This window comes from Pyrgilauda ruficollis, unplaced genomic scaffold, assembly GCF_017590135.1.
Source record: "Pyrgilauda ruficollis isolate IOZ18807 unplaced genomic scaffold, ASM1759013v1 scaffold12, whole genome shotgun sequence".
NCBI classification, from domain to species: Eukaryota; Metazoa; Chordata; class Aves; order Passeriformes; family Passeridae; genus Pyrgilauda; species Pyrgilauda ruficollis.
Window position 1 is genome coordinate 654,405 of NW_024510321.1, and position 17,307 is coordinate 671,711.

The following is a 17,307-nucleotide window of genomic DNA, read 5'->3' on the forward strand; positions in this document are numbered from 1 at the left end:
CCTCTGCTGTTCTCCCCTCTCTGTACAAACGGGAGTGGGAATTTGCTTGCCCACCTCTTTGAACGCTGCTCGGGGAGGAGGAAAGGGCTTTACAGGATACATAACAGGAATAAATAGCATCATAAATAACCTTTGCGGAATAAATATAGTGGATAAATTACAGAATAGATAACCTTTACAGAATAAATAACCCGCCGTGGTGGGAGGATCTCTCTGCTCTGACCCCTCACCCTTATGGCCGTGCCGAGGGACGCCCCCCAAGTTCCTTCACTTCTTTAATTTGACACGTCTAAGACAACTCTCTATGAAAGAAAAATATTTTTTTGCGAGTATAAATAAGCCCTCAGAAGATTATGGATGGAAAATGATTGCTGCAATGAATTCTTGATTCCCCCTCAGGATGAGAACGTGGCTGCAGCCAGCCCGGGATCATCCTGCCTCTTGCTCAGCCTCAGTCTTCAAAACTCCAAAAAATTTAAACCAAATACATTTTAATGATTGCAGCAGGCCATAGGTTATTTATTCCACCTTTCAGATGTTGGACCATGTTGGAGTGTAGAAGTGGTAATGAGAAATTGAAGCGTCAAACTGTTTAGGAAGGAGTGTTAAAACTGTAAATCCTCAGCCTAACACATCCTTCAGGCAAAATTACTTCACACCAAGGATATCCAGAAGCTTAAAACACTTTGGTTTATTAATTTAATTTATATAAATCCTGTTGTAACAGTACCTGTAGTAATTCCAGAAAGAAGTTTTGTTTCTTTCTAAGCAGGAAGGATACTTAGTCCTCAGCACTCAAAAAACAAATTATTTCCAATGTTTCCCAAAAGTTGTACGAACCAGAACTCTGCAGTAATTTTACCTGGCAGCAGTATCTGCAATTATGTCCTTGTCTGAGGAGAAATTCAGAGGTTTTAGATGGAAAAAACAAAAAAAAAAAAGCCCTGCTGAGAATAAAGTAGCAATGCTGAAATCACAGGATGTTTTAGCAGTTGGGAATGCAGCAAAGTGGGATTGTTTTAGATGTAATTTATCTATGGTTTAATGCTTGCTGTCACTATAGTGTTTGAGGATCTCTTGAAGTTTTAACAGCCAGATTCTGTCATTCTTTATTAGGTAATAATACATGATTGTGCAAGTGGTCCCTCAGGAATCCTGTCACTGGAGTTGTCATGCTGGTTTGCTGGTCCTTGGGGGGACACTTACAGGGTAAGCTGTCAAAAATGTGAAAAAAAAAAGAGAAAAAAATAAAAAGGAACAAGTCTGGTCCTCAATTATTTGGCTGTGAAATGCTCTCATAAAGTAGAAGGGTGTTACTTGCCTCACTTTTCCATGGTAGCTGAGAAACAAAGCTACTGAGAGGTTGAGTTGCAGGAGGTCTGCAGGAATTCCTTGCCAGAATTAAAATTTGAAAGCACATCTCCTTGATTTCCTTAATCTTCAAATGGATTATTGATTCCCTTTCACCTGCAGTTTCTTGCTTTTCTGTCCTCATGGACTTGCTAGAGGCAGATGAGCAAATAAATAAGCAGAAAGTCCCAAAAAAGACATGGAAATGTGCTGCTTGCTCATGATGAAAATAGCAAAGATTGTGAGCAATAAAAAAATAAAAAAGCTGATTTCAAGCCCTGATTATTTTAATACAAAAGCAAATTGGAAAGAAGTTCTGATCTCTTGGGAGATAAGCTCCTAAGATCATGTCTAGATAGAGCTGATAAATATGCAGCTTGGTGAAAGAAAGAGATACCCAAAAGAAGAGTTTCCGAAGCACATCTGAAGCCGATCTTTTGAAAGATGAAACACTGAGTTACAAATGAAGATCTTTTTTCCCTCGTGTTCCTCTCTGGGAGCTGCTGCAGATGCTGCTCTGGTCACATCCTGTGTCCATTGAAAGCAGTGACAAAGTGCCCTTTGATGGCAGAAGCTCTGGGTGTAGGCTGTGTGAGGGGCACCACACTCAGTTATGAATAATTGCTTCTGTGTCATTCTAATTTTTGATAAGCCGTAAGTTTGTGAAATGTCCTCCTTTTATAGGCTAAAATTTTCCTGATTATTTATTTTCCAGTCCAAGACACAACTTTTGAGCACACCAAGATCTGCGGATCCAACTTTATCCTACCTCAAATCGACATTAGAGATTTCTTGGTGGTACAATTCATGCCTAAGAATGCGCGTGGACAAATCTTGGCTGGAAGCTGCATTCTTGCCTGAGACAGAGCCCTCTTGGTCTGCGGGGTTGAAAAGTAGGAGGCTGCAAAGCTACAGAGCCTGCAGGCACTTTGGGGTAAAACTGCTTGAGCTGGGGCGCAAACTTTAATTTCCAAAGAGTCTTTGATTGCCTTAATAACTATTAGTCTCCATGTGGCCATGAAAGCTTGAACTAAGCAGCTTTTGTTTAGGTATTTTAGAGGCTTTTCCTTATCTTTTTTGCAAATTCCATGCATGGAACGTGAGACTGCAATGGGAAACGAGTTTTATTCTGAGCAACAAGTTGTTGGTAGAGGGCCTAGTGGCTGAAAAACCTCTGCTCTAGTCCTTGGTGCTGAGTATTTTCCTACCTAGTTTGTTACTCAAGGAGGAGAAGGAATTTCCAACAAAGCTTTTCATTATTTGGGGCATTTGGGTTCTGGGACATTTGGGTTCTGGGGCTGGTGCTCGGAATACTTTGGTGAGACAAATTCATGCCTGTTTGTTCAAAATCTCACTCTTCACTGTTCCATGCAGATTCTGCTCCAGGAAGCATGCAAAGTGTTGACACCAGGAGAAGAACTGACTCAGAGCTGTTCACGGGGGTCACTGAGGTTTTGAGCATTGAAAGATAAAAAAAGAGCTGGAAAATTCTGCATTTAAATTAAAAAAAAACTTGTTACCGAAGAACAGATGAGCACCTGGAGTGTTTCCTTCAGTCAGTCAGTCATGCAAAACCATTTCTTTGGTATTTGTTACGAAAAGTAAATATTGCAGTCCAGAATAACTGAAAAGGGGCTTTAATTACACCAAGCCTCAGTGCTGAGCACACTTGAAATTAAAAGTGAATGGCTGATAGGCAGTTTATCTGTTGAACAAATGGGAACAGCAAAAAAGGGGCTTCATTAAAAAAATCCCCAGGTCAGCATTTGAGTTTAGAGAGCTAAAGGGGAGGAAATAGCACATCTTAAGCAAAACTTTTATCCCAGGGCTTTTTCTGGGGAGGAGCGCTGATGTGGGGACACCCTTGGACAGGGTACAGGGGTATCTGTAACCTCAAACATCCAAACACTGCCTGTGGTTCTCTTCACTCAGGCTTCCCTTTCCCCTGGGATTTCCTGTGAACCCACTTAATACCTGAACCACTAACACACTTCCTGAAGGATTACTGAGCATCCCCCCATCCTGCCCTGAAGCTTTAGGAGTGTTTCCATCCCTGGCATGAGTAGGTGGCCCCATCTGCTATCCAGGCAGTAAACAGAATTTGTTAATGACTGCCCCAGCGTGATAGAAATATCAGCAACTCATTAATCCATTATGTGTGAATTGCTTAATGGGGCAGGGAATATTCCTGTGCTTGTGGCTTCTTCAGGCCTTGAAACCCACATTTCATCCCAGCTGCTGCAGGGTGATCTCTACCTCCACAACCTTCCTGTTTATGTTACGTTACGTTTCCTTATTTGCTCCCCTTACCCCTGCCTGCATTAGTATGAGTTCTTCCCAAATAATTTTACAAAAGTATGTCCATTTTTAAAATATTCTGCTGTGTGTAGATAAAGGGGTTGATGATTTTACATCTCCTTAACTAATAAATGCCTGATGTGAGGGTTGATGTCTTGGGAATGTCTCAAGATCACACTTGGCCTGATCCCAGCCCCAAAGTGATTAATTATTTTTTTCATTTACTTCAGGGTGTTATAATTCAGAATTATGAAAAAAACTCCCACCCTGATGTCTTGTTAGCACTCAAAACTATTCTTTATGCAAAGGCAGAAGTGTATTACCTCATATCAGACATGATTTACCCACTCAGTGGCACTCAAACTAGGTCAAAACCAAGAGGTTCGTTTCTACAGCGTATAATTAACCAGTGAATTTGGGAGATTGTGGAGGTTAACGATGCCATGTCTGGTTCTGCATGTGGAGTCTTATGTGGAAAGGCAGTAAGTGGGACACGCTGCAGAACAGCAGCACAAGGGAGTTTTTACCCTTTCCAATAAAATTAGACTGTTTGTGTTACTGTGTTCTTGCCATCTCCCATCTGTCTCCCTGTGCCTCTTGTCTCTCCTATTAAATCCTGAGCTCTCGGAGTGGGTGACAACGGAGAGCTTTTGGTAGGGACTTTGACAACCTCTATTGGTCTGCTGTCGGGAAAAGGGATAAGGCAATTTTGCCTAAAAGCCTGTTCTTGTTCAGAAGTGACACCAATGCAGAGATTAGAAATAAAAAATGGTACTGAGCAAGTAGAAAAAGAAAATTCATGTGTATTGCTGGAGGCAACCACACAACCCTGTAAGAGGCTGTGATATCCCCAGGATCACTCCGATTGGAACTAATATTTAATTAATACCTTTTTCAGGGGAACATGGCACGGTGATTCCTCTCCCCTAGATTTTTCCCTTTCTTTTCCCCCCTAAATTTTAATTTACCTTTTTGCCTTTGCATTATTAAAGATGTGTAAATCCAGCTCGATATTCTCACCCAGCACCATCTGAGAACACTCTGTTATGCAGCTTGAAATGCTTGAATCTGAGTCAGCTCAGGTGCTTCAGAGCTTGTTAGCTTTAGCTCAGACAGCCTCTGCAGCTCGCAGGAGGGATTGTTAATTAGCTGAGATGCAAATACAGGCAGAGATTCGGGGCTGTGCTGGGGACCATCAAAGCAGCTCTGCAGAGCGGCAGAGATTCATCACTTTGCTGTGCTGAGACAGAGATGACTTCACATAGCACTGCTGGGACACCTTGTCACTGCTGTCCCAAACTTCCTGCTCCAGGGGTGTGACATGTGGCACAGAGAGGCTGGAGCTGGCTCCGAGCAGAACCAGCTGAGCTCTGCATCGCTCTGAGACCCAGATTGGCCCTGGAAGAAGTGCAGCTCCATTTGTATGCACTGCTGGTCCTGAACCATTAAATCATATGGAAACCACGCTGACTCCACACAAAGCCATGTCAGGGATGGATAAATCCATACAGCTGCCAGTGCTTTAAAAATAAAGAATTCAAGGCACAGCGCGAAGGGAACTGGGTGAAATGTAGTGGCCCCTGTGAGCTGGGAGGTCAAACTAATTGATACAGTGCTTTGTTCTGGTGTTAAAGCAGTGAATCTGCAGCTGAGGCTCCAGAGCAGAGTGATAATAACAGCAAGAGCAGTGCCAGGAAGGAAAAGCTGAGCAGCTGGCAGAGCCATGGCTCCAGCGAGCTGGGGAATTCACAGAGGATCTGAGTAGGCAAAAGGGAACAACTCCCTGCTCTTGAACCTGAGGAATGAACAGAGATCCTGGTAACAAATGAGGGCACGGAAAAATTCAGGTCAGCAGGTCAAGGGAGGTGATTCTGCCCCTTTACTTTGTCTTCATGAGACCCCATCTGGGAGTGCCCTGTCCAGCTCTGGAGTCCTCAGTCCAAGACAGACATGGATCTGTTGGAGCTGGTCCAGAGGAGGTCATGGAGCTTCTCCAAGGGCTGGAACAGCTCTTCTGTGAAGCCAGGCTGAGAGAGCTGGGGGTGTTCACCTGGAGAAGAGAAAGGTCTCAGAACCCTAAAAGGGCTCCAGGAGAGCTGGAGGGGGAATTTGGAGAAGGGCCTGGAGTGACAGCAACAGGAGGAATGAGTTCAAACTAAGAGAGCGCAGGGTTAGGTGGGATATTGGGAAGGAATTGTTCCCTGTGAGGGTGGGGAGACCCTGGCACAGGGTGCCCAGAGAAGCTGTGACTGCCCCTGGATCCCTGGAAGGTTGGATGGAGTTTGGAGCAACCTGGGATAGTGGAAGGTGTTCCTGCCCATGGCAGGAGGGTTGGAAGATGATGATCTTTCAGGTCCATTCCTTCCCAAATAATTCAGTGACTCTATGACCCTGTGAAATTCTGGCTTGTGGGCACAGGCAGGATGGATTCCTGCAGGGAGCTCTGGCACAGAAGTGGGCGGTTTCTATCAGGGAATGAAGGATTGCCAGAAGTCCTGGATTGGCACAGTGCCTTTAGAGAACAGCAGTGATGAAACACTCAGTGCCTCCTGGTAGCAGTGCTGGTAATACTCATCCAGATGAATATTGATGGTGATATAAATAAAGCTCTATGCAATTACGATCAGCTAAGGTTAGGAAGATATTATTTTACCGGATTGAACAATTAAGTGCAGTGTGTGCACTTATGGATAGAGCAGGCTGGAAGAAGGGAAGGATTTATATTGTCTTCTGAAACATTCAGCACTGGCCACTGTCAGAGACAGGAAACTGCATCGATCTGTTTGGGAATGACAATTTCTCTTTCCTGCAGCAGCAGCAAAATATCTGTGCTGGGAGTTCAGTGCCTCTCTTAATTTGATACTAAAAGATATCTTGGTGGACAGAGATATCTAAAACTCTGGCATGATGTAGTGAAAATCTTATTTATGCCTCTGCATAGGAAGAGTTTGCCTTATGATAAGACAGGAGCTTAAAGTACAACCTGAATTTAAACATGTAAATAAAATGTGAATTAGGAAGCAGCCAAACTCCAGCCTGCTTCCTTCCAGTGCGTGCCAAAACTTCCCTCCCAGCATGAAAAATTAGGATTGACCATGTGAGAAACCACACAGAGATTTTGAAAATCATAGAATAGTTTGAGTTGGAACAGATCTTTTAAAGATCATCTTGCTGCAGGTGTCACGTAGGTGAGGTATCCTGCACCTGCAGCTTGGATGTCCTGATCAAATCATGTGTTCTTGTCAGTCAAAGACAGATAAATGTTGCTTTTCTGATGGAGGATTATGGATAAGCTGGAAATAATTTCTGTTACGTTCTGCATCACCCTATAAGATTTAGTCCTGGTGCTTGAATCTGCCAAGTGTTTGTCCAGGGGATCTGCCTGGCCTTTGGGACAGTAATGATGAATAACTAAGCCTTTTACCATCACAATAATAACGAAGTTTTAATGGTGAATTAAAGAACAGGATGAGGGAAAATCCAGCCATGAAGCTGTTTCTGTCTGTTGGTATCTAAATAGGCAGTCAGATGTGGAAGTGTTAATGGATGTGGGTAAATGAAAGAGTGATAAAATCACACAATGTCTATAAACACAAATCAGGATCAATACAAGAGTGGCTGCACAGATTCAGCCTCAGATTCTGAGGCAAGAAACAGCTGTAAACCTACATACAGGTTTGTATATAAACCCCATGGAACTGGGGGTTCCCAGAGAAAAGGAGGCTCAGAGGGGCTTTTGATCCTACAATTCCCTGATGGAAAGGTGCAGCCAGCTGGGGGTTAGTCCCTTCTCCCAGGGAACAGTGACAGAAGGAGAAGAAATGGCCTCAAGTTGCACCAGGGGAAGTTTAGATTGGATATTAGGGAAGATTTCTTTATGGAAAGGGTGGCCAGGCATTGGAACAGGATGCCCAGGGAAGTAGGACAGTCACCATTCCTGGAAGGATTTATAAGATGTGTAGATGTAGCATTTAGAGACATGGTTTAGTGTTGGCCTTGGCAGTGTTAATGGTTAATTTTGATTTTAGAAGACCTTAGTAACCTAAACAGTTCTGTGATTCCATTCTATGACTCTTTTTGCCTAGGCTTTTAGATCCTGGCTACACTGAAAATGTTTCAGGTGCTGGTCACTTCAGTGCTACAGACCAACATCTGCAGAGCTCACCAAACCGAAACCCACAGAATCGAAAAAGGTTTTGAGTGTAATTTTTGTCCCAAACACTGGATGCCCCTGGGTCTAGTTAGAACATATGAGCCAAGGAAAATAACTGGAAAACTTCTTTAAAGGGTATTTAATCACATCTCCATGGCCACATTTTCTCCTGCATCCCTGCTGGCACTGACAAGTAAGGTGTGGCTGAATCAAATTCTCCTGGTGCTATAAATGTGAATAATGTGTCCTTTAATTCTGAGGTGAAAACAATTCATTTCTTGAAGTAAAACTGTGTCTCTACCTTAATTTTCTTCCTGTTTTCCTGCCAGAGCACCACATCAATCATTTTCCTTCTCTAAAGTCAACCTCAGCCACTGACTTGTCTCAAACAATTGTAGGATGAACCTGCTGTCAGAACCACCTTCTGCTGCTTGGCCTGACTGAGCTGCCACTGACCCCTGGCAGGAACTCGCTCACACCCTCCCTACACCTTTTATTTGCTGTTCTACTTACAGGGAAATGAAGGGGAAAGCCATAAAAATAACGAGCATGTAAACAACTCTGCCGGGGAGCAAACAGCTCCGAGGAAGAGCCGTGAAAAATCACACAGAGCAGAGAAACTCCCCCGAGATAAATGGGACTATTTAGGGCAGCCAGACAGTAATTGCAGTATTTGCAAAAGTCAGCATGAATATGCCACATTATTCCCAGCAAACATCATGTTTGAGGGACACAGCTCATTTTCTGCTCCTGAGGCCGGTGATTTTCTTTTGGTGTGTTCTCTCCCTAATGGAGCAGACTTTCTGAATAATTTTCCTGGTGCTTTGGTGTCTCTCTTGCAGTTTTATGGGCTGTTACCAGCACTGGTGGTACCTGATGTGTGAAAACTGAGACAAGTTAATTTGGATTAAATGTAACTGGAATGCTGTAGTGCCACGGTTGGATGAGCTTTGTCCTAGAAGGGAGGTTTCTGGGAGAAACAATATTTGTGAGCAAAGGCATCATTTGCTGAGAGCAGTGAAATGTGGGCTCTTTGGAGGAAAAGTGAGAAAACAACATTGAAACCACCTGTAAAGCTGAGCCTGCCTCCCTGACTTCTGGGATTTGTGCAAATGTGAGCACGTTGTCATTTTCTGCATCCTTCCCTGCTTAATACCCACCAAATATTTTTTCTACAGGCTGCAAGGGATGTGTGGGCATTGCTCAGGAAGCAGCTCTGGATCAGGCTGCAATGAGGTCTTAAAGGATGTGGCAGCAAGATGAGGAAGTTTCTGGCCCTGGCACAGTTTGTCCATGGAAGCTGTGGCTGCTCCACCCCTGGAAGTGTCCCAGGCCAGGCTGGAAGGGCTTGGAGCAGCCTGGGATAGTGGGAGGTGTCCCTGCCATGGCACAGTTTCTGTGGCATCTGGATATATCACCTCATCCCTCAAGTCCAGCTCCAAAGGTTCATCAACCTGAATTAAAACCTGTAAGATTTTTAAAGCAAAGACAGCTGGGGTGCTTTTTAAAAAATGCTTGCAGGGATTCATATTTTCGCTCTACTCTTCTCTTATAATATTTACAATTTCCTTTGCTCTGGAAAGGATTTTCCTTGGTTTCCCATTATCCCAGAATTTTGAACCTTTAAACCTCATATTTTACACATTGTAGTAAAACACTTCCCTGAAAGCATTCAAAAAATGGGTGATTGTGGCACTTGGGCACATGGTTTGGTGGTGAACGTGGCAGTGCTGGCTTAATGGTAGGAATTGATGACCTTAGAGATCTTTTCCAATGAAAACGATTCAGTGAATCCATGAGACATGGCAAAGGTTGCATCCCTGTGGACAGGGACATGAAGCAGGGGTGGAAGGAGCAGTAACTCCACTGTTCCTCTCTCTTTGGATGAGCAGGGTGTGCTACACCAGCAGTGTCACTCACTGCAGGTGCCACAGTTCCTCGTCCTGTGTGAATCCTGTCGCCAGGATTCATTAAAAACCAGCATTTTAGAGGGGCTGTGAGCTCTGGTGCTCCTGGCTGCTGCTGCCAGACCTTAATTCCCCCTCTAATTATCCCTGGCCACTTTTGATAAGATTTTTTTTTAAATTTGCAGCTCTCCATTGCTGTGCATTCAGCATGAAGGTGCTCCAGCAGGGTGTGTTTGTGTGGTAGATGATGTTGTTACTCTAAATCACTAAGAATCCCTAGGGGGAAAAAAGGTTCTTTGAACATTATAAAACTGCATATTTGCCTACTGCTAATTAGTCAAACATAACCTGCAGTCTGAATCTTCTTGGAGACTGGAAAGAATAAAAATGCCCTGAGAGCAGGGGAAGGGTTAACAAGGGAAACTTGGGCTGTGAAATTGAAATATTCCTTGTGGCTCAGAGGAAGCAAGAGCACTCATCAAGCACAGAGGCTCTTTATCTGGTGTCTGACAGTGCCACAGGGGACAGGAGATGCTGCAAACCAAGGTCGTTCCTGCCTCTCTGAAGTGATGCATTCCTACATGCTGGCACTGAGGGAAGAGCTGGACCTCCAGCTCAGCCAGACTGCTCAGTGACACAGGTCAGGTAAAAAAAAAAAACCAAAAAAAAACCAAAGCTGGAAAAGGCAGAAGTATCAGCACCCAAGTCCTCAGCCACAGGTCAGGTAAAAAAAAAAACAAAAAAAACCCAAAGCTGGAAAAGGCAGAAGTATCAGCACCCAAGTCCTCAGATACTGAGGGCTAAAAGGGACGAGGAAATTGTCCTGTCTGATCTCATCTGGGATTGGATTTTTCCCCGAGTATTTCTCCACATAGTCTGTAACTTGTAATGTAAGAGGGGGAAGTAAAAGTCAGCAACCTGTGGATGGCAGGTACATTGAAATTCTCCCTTTCTGAGTTGGGAATCAGAGGAGAAAATGAGACAGTTTTTAGGATCAAATCTTACTTTAATTCTTTAATTCTGAAAGAATTATGTACATATCCACCCTAAGGACTGCATGGACACCTACAAACCACTGAAGATGGTCAGACACTGATGTGGACACTTGTCTGTGGCTGTACTGTGCAGATGTTGGCTTTGGGATGCTGCTGGCATCTCCTGGCTGACTCAGGCTCTGAGAGAGCCATGGACCAGCAGAAGGAAGGAGCCAGCCTGTCCTGTGGGGAGAGCAGGGGCACAGTTCAGCTGCATCAACAGGAGCCCTGCTCTCAGGTCAGAGGATGAACCCTGACCTTTATTTACAAGTAGAGATACTGTCAATTAGCTTATTTGTGGGGCAGAAAAAATGGCTGAGCTTTTAAACCATGTCCTGTCAGTACTTTCAGGTGCCACAGCACCTCCTGAGGAGGAGGAGCAGCAATGATGGAAGAGCTGTCATAATGTTTATTCTGAATGACCTGTTAGTTCCCAAGAAACACTAAAGTAAAAATACTACACCAAAGTTCTCCAGTATGAAGCAGTTGACAATTTTTAAAGCCTGAACATGCTGTGAATTACAGGGGGAAGGGAACAGAGAGAGGAAGGTTCTGTTTTAAGGAGCACAAAGCTGCAAACAGCTCCCTCACAGTCGCAGTCAGCTGGAGAGGCTTCTGGCCTGTGTCTGGTCTTAAATGTTAATGCAGCGTGACAAGAGGATGTGCAGGGAGAGAGGAGACCTCCTCGGGGCCTTGCATGCACCACTGAGCTCTACAGCCTCCTCTCTTCCCTGGGATTGTGGCTGCCTGTGCTGGAGGAGCTCTGACAATGTTCAGCCATGGCCTTGGGTCCTTCTGCTGAGCTGTGTGTGTGGGAGGACCTGTCTGGGGTCTCTTTCCTGTATTTCAGGAGCTGCACTGAAGCTCCTTCCCTTGCCTGAGGGATGCTGAGGTCTCTGTGTGCCCTGCATCGTGCCTTGCTGGTCCTGACCTGCTCCTGGCTTCCTGGACCTGCCTCATGCTTTGCATTTGTCTGGCATCTGCTGGACTCTTGGCCACTGTCACTGGACCTGCTGTGCTCCCCTTGCCCAGGTGCTGTGGGACCAGGCCCACACTGGGAGGCTCTCAGGAGTTGTCACCTGCATTTCCATTCCCCTCCAGGTCACTGTCCTACCTGAGTGCTCTGGCTGTGTCCCACCCCGTCCTGCACTCCCAGGATGAGGTCTCTGCCTTACAGGATTGTCCCCTTCATTCTCAGCCACAGTCCCAGATGAATGAAGTGACTGCCAACATCTTTCATAGAATCAGAGAGTGGTCTGGGCTGGAAGGGATCATCCAACCCCACCCCTGCCATGGCAGGGACACCTTCCATCATCCCAGGGTGCTCCAAGCCCTGTCCAGCCTGGCCTTGGACACTGCCAGGGATCCAGGGCAGGCATAGCTGCTCTGGGCACCCTGTGCCAGAGCCTCACACCCTCAGAGCCAAGAATTCCTTCCCAATATCCCATCCACCCCTGCCCTCTGGCAGTGGGAAGCCCCCTTGTCCTGTCACTCCAGGCTCTTGTGCCAAGTCCCTCTCCAGCTCTTTTGGAGCCCCTTTAGCTACTGGAAATTGCTCTAAGATCTCCCTGGAGCCTTCTGTTCTCCAAGTCCCTCACCCTGGCTCCAGAGCAGGAGTGCTCCAGCCCTCAGAACATCTTTGTGGCCCTTTGAGAGGGGACAGCAGGGGACAGAAGCCCTGACACTTCATTGAAGGGGACAGAAGCCCTGCCACGTCACTGCCCTGCTGGCTGCCCCTTGGTGTGATCCCAGCACAGCAGAGCCTGTTGGGAGCACCTACAGAGCTTGTCACCCCAAACTGGTGGCCCCTGGACACCTTGAGGTGAATCTGGCCTCTGAGAGACGGTATCTGTGCACCAAGCATTTCACACCTGCTTCTCCAAACCGGGACCTTTGTAATGTGTGGGGACAAACAGTGGTGGGAAAGGAGGTGACTGTCACAGCCCTGAGTGCACCAACAGGTTCTGCAGCCTCTTCTCTGCCTCTCCCAGGCCTCTAGCTGCAGGTGCTCAGGGTCAGCCCTGGTGCAGGGCAGCTGAAACATTGGATCAGGCTGCTGTGGAAACCCGAGAATTCCTGCTTGGAGTTTTTGCCCATGAACCTGCAGCCCTGGGCTTGAGAGCTCTGTTTCAGCACCGTGCCCCTGGTCCTTGTCTGAGCTGGGGTGCAGATCTGGCTCTGCCTGCCCTGCCTTGCCAAGCAGCTCTTCCTGGCAGAGGGAAGTAGGAAGTAATATAATGAAATCAAAGCTTATTCCCATTCTGGTCACTTAAGTATTACAATGGTGGGATTCTTTGCCAGTATAAATGTGTAATTGATTATTAATTCCCTTTGCAGAGGCATCGTGCCCTCTAGTCCCCGTTTCACATGGACTGCAAATGGACACAGAATGCAACCTCGGTGATGGGGCTGCATTCAGCAGACAGAAAGCACATCTGCTTTATTGCTTATGCTGTTCAGGCTTTTAAAAGTCAAAGTACTCAGGGCTCCCTGCTGATAAAAATATTCCGAGCTGCTGCTTGACTCCAGGGTGAACGTAACGTGAAACCTCCTCAAAGCTTAAAACACTCTCACCTCCTCCTGAACTGCTCCTTTGGTTGCACCGCCTGCCCCGGGGCTCCGTGACAGAGCTCACACGGACGAGTGGGTGAATCTCCTCTTTTTTCTGCCTTCATTCTCTGATCTGCCCTCACCAAAACCATCGTGGCAGAGCGGGACAGGGATGAGCAGCAGGGTGTCAGAAGACTTCAAGCAGTTGTGTCAGTTTTAGCGCCTGTAAAAGCTGGGCAGACAGTGAAAAGCTGCTGGGAGCTGCCTGGAGGATGCGGCTGCTTTCTTTGTCCTTGGAGCGTGAGTGGAAGAGGAAACCCAGAGGCTCCGGGTTTGCTCATGGCACAGGGACAGCAGGAGCAATGGAAATTACCTGTATGTAAGCCATGATAACATGGCAAAGACAGGAGAACTCAGAGTAAATTCATCATAAAAAAAACCAAACCAAAACAAAACAAAAAAACAAACAAACCAACAAAAAACCCCAAACAACAAACAGCATATTTCAATATTAATACAGGGGAAGAAGAGATGTTTCTTCATGCTGTGGGCAGCTGAACCTTAGAACTCCTTGCCAGAAGTTGTGGATGGAGAAAACTTTCCTGGCTTAAAAAGGAAATTAAGGCAGGACTTCAGAGAGTTCTGCTGAGGATTACCAAGTAGAAAAACCACATAAGGTTCACAGAATTCTCTGGGATGAGAGTAGCTGGAAGCTCTAGCTCATGTGGGAAATATCACTTATCCTTTCTTTGACGTGTGCTTCTAGGTACTTTTGAAAACTACTTACACATTCCATCTGAATCAGTATCCCTGTCCCTTTTTATATACTAACAAGAAACCATTAACACAAATATTAAAAAGTGGAATAATTATTCAGTGATTCTTTCCATATGAGGTATAAAACAAACCCTATATCCCGAGCACATTTAAACAAGCCAAAATGACATTTCTTAAAGGCATGGATGCATTCAGTTCAGGAAGAGCAGTCAGACAAATAAACCTCCCACGTCCTCATCAAATGCTCACAAGATTGAGGATTTGGGTTATGAATTGTGACATGTTCTTCTCCAATAATGTACAGCAAATAAAAGGATTTACCTCCTGCTACAGTATTAAATCAGTTGTTCTAGAGGTTAATAAATCTGTTTGCCAAATTCTTAGGAAATGGAAATTTAAGGCTTTATTTCCTAAGTTACTCCATCATGGATGTTTTGGGAAGGAATGAAATGAGCATTATGATGTGATTTGGAGACTGTCATTACTGTGTGAATGTAGAGCTCAGCCAAGGTCTTACACTGATGTGCTGGTGACACAAAATGTTTAATGACATCTCTCATGACATCTTGTTGCCCTTCTGACAGTGTGAGACAGAAATGTGGCTGCTACAGAAGATGCTGAGCTACCTGGTCTTGCCAGCCACTGTCAGAGGAGTGTCATGATCCACTCTTGTGGGTGAGACATCAAATCTCCATCCAGAAAGTGACTGATATCTCCTCCAGCACCTCTTCATGGAGGCTTTGGTTCCTGGACAGGTGTAAAATGGAGTGTGCTGAGGTTTTAATCTTACACTCCTCCCCCACTTTGCAATGTTTTGGGGTCACTGTTTGCATATCTAAGGTGCCAGAATCCCAGAATGGTTTGGGTTGGAAGAGACACTAAAGCTTATCCCATTCCACCCCCAGCCATGGGCAGGGATACCTCCCACTATCCCAGGTTGCTCCAAGCCCCATCCAACCTGGCCTTGGACACTTCCAGGGATCCAGGGGCAGCCACAGCTTCTCTGGGAAAGCTGTGGCAGGGCCTCCCCACCCTCACAGCCAGGAATTCCATCCCAATATCCCATCTAAACCTTCAGACACACAGCAGTGGTTTCACTCCACTACTCAGACACCCACAAAGTGCATCCACATAACCATAAATAAGCATTTGTGAGAGGCATAAAGCCTGTCAGAGCTTTGTCTGTCAAACCAGGGTGTACCTTTCCTGTCAGGCAGAGCTGTGTGCTATCACTTGAGTAATTCACAATTATTTACCTTGGAACCAGCACTGTGGCCTTTTAAACCCAGGATTAGTGTCCAGCCCTCCTGCTCACTCAGGAAGTAGTGGTGAAGACATTTGAGCTCTAACAAGCCATTATGTCTATTTTAGCACAACCACCAAATGCCAACTTGGATTCACCCAGGGAGCTGTCAAGGGTTTTGCGTGTCAGTGTGTTCTCTTCTAGTTTAATTTAAAATTTTAGGGAAAGTTCCAGTATTTGACATGCTCTGTTCTTTCCCAGTCATGGCTAGGATCATTAAATCCTAAAAAAATCCCAAAGGCAAGCAATCCAATAAAGCAGTCTTTTGTTCTGAGGCTGGCAGGATAATTCAAACAGGAGGTCAGTCAAAAAATTCACATTTTCCTGAGTGCCCTGGGGAGCTGAGTAGATGAGTGCCCTGCCTCTTTCTAACCCCCATGCCATGGCAAGAAGTGAATTTCCATTTAATACAGCCTAAAAACCCATTCAGTGAAATAACTGCAAGGTATTTTCACAGCAAGGCCCTGCTCATGGTGGCTGGCACTTCCCCAGCTCCCTGAGGATTTAGGGAATAATGCCTGAGTTTGTGTGATCCCATTGGCTGGGCTGCCTGACCCTGCATGTGCCATTTCTAAAGTGTGCTGACCCCCCTCCATAGCACCCTGAGAAAGGAAACTTTCAAATATATTCCTATTTCATAGGCATAAACCATGCTGCCATTTCAGAATGTGCCCCAGGTTTGGTTGTTTTGTGGGGTTTTTGTTTGTTTGTTTGTAGTGCTTAACACAGAAAGATTCTCCCAACACTCCAGTATTCAGTGATGCAGCTTTGTTTTTATGCCTTTTGCCCCAAATCCTCAGTCCATGCTTTCCTCTACAGTTTTTTGTCTATGACATAAGGATTTTCTGCTTAAAAATGGAAGCAAAGATTCAAATTCCCTGGCAAAGCTTCTCATATGGGATACAGATTGTGTCAGCTTATCTGGCTCAAGCCTGTCTGCATGTAAACTTGTTTTCTTTGGAACTTCAGTGGTGCTCTGTGCCTCATTGTTCACATTCTTACAGCTGGGGTTGTGGCAAGGGAAAAATCAGCTTTTTGTTTCTCTCCTGCGCCACTGGGTAGATCACTGCTGATGCGTAGATGGAAATATTTTTTTTTCCTTATAAATGTTTGTACTCAGAAATCAAACTGGAAATGTTCAAAGCCAGGTTGGACAGGGCTTGGAGCAACCTGGGCTAGTGGAATGTGTTCAAAGCAGCAAGCCTCAGCAGGGATGGTCAAGGCAGAGCTGCAGCAGTGGGATGTGTTCATGGGCAGTGGAAGCTGCCACAGGAACAGCAGAACACCAGTGGTTATTCACTGCACGTGGTGCCGAGCAGGGCTATTGCTTAGAGACAGCCACAGCTCAGATAACAGCTCCATGTCATGGCTTTTGAGTTCAGAGCTCCCTTGTTCAGGAATGATTTATTGTTTACTCTTTTTATTCTGCTGGTTTTTCAGATGAATGTCCTGTGAGAGCAGTTGGTGTTGTGTTACTGCTGCAGCACCTGCAATGCGAAACTCAAAATGATATCAGAGGATGGTTTGGGTTTGGGAAGATTATTAAAGATCATCCAGTCCCATCCCTGTTGGAACCCTGGTTACTGAGAATTTTAGATTTTCTGTGCTGACAGGCACTGACCCCCAAGAGAACACTGCATTTGACCTAAAGCCGTAAAGACTTCCAAAACTGAATGATAAAACTAAGATTATAATGAATGATAAAACTGAGATTATTATTAAAACTGAGATATACTGAGATTATAAGTGTAGTTTGAATAGAAATGTGTAGTATCACAGAGTAGAAAACTTAAAGATTTTAGAATACAGTAATATATATAAAGCAAGATGAAAGCTTTAGGACAGAGACTAATACTTCTTCTTCACCTTCTTCTTCACCTTCTTCTTCACAGGTTTAGGTGGTATTGTGTAATAAGATAGAATTCCACATTACAA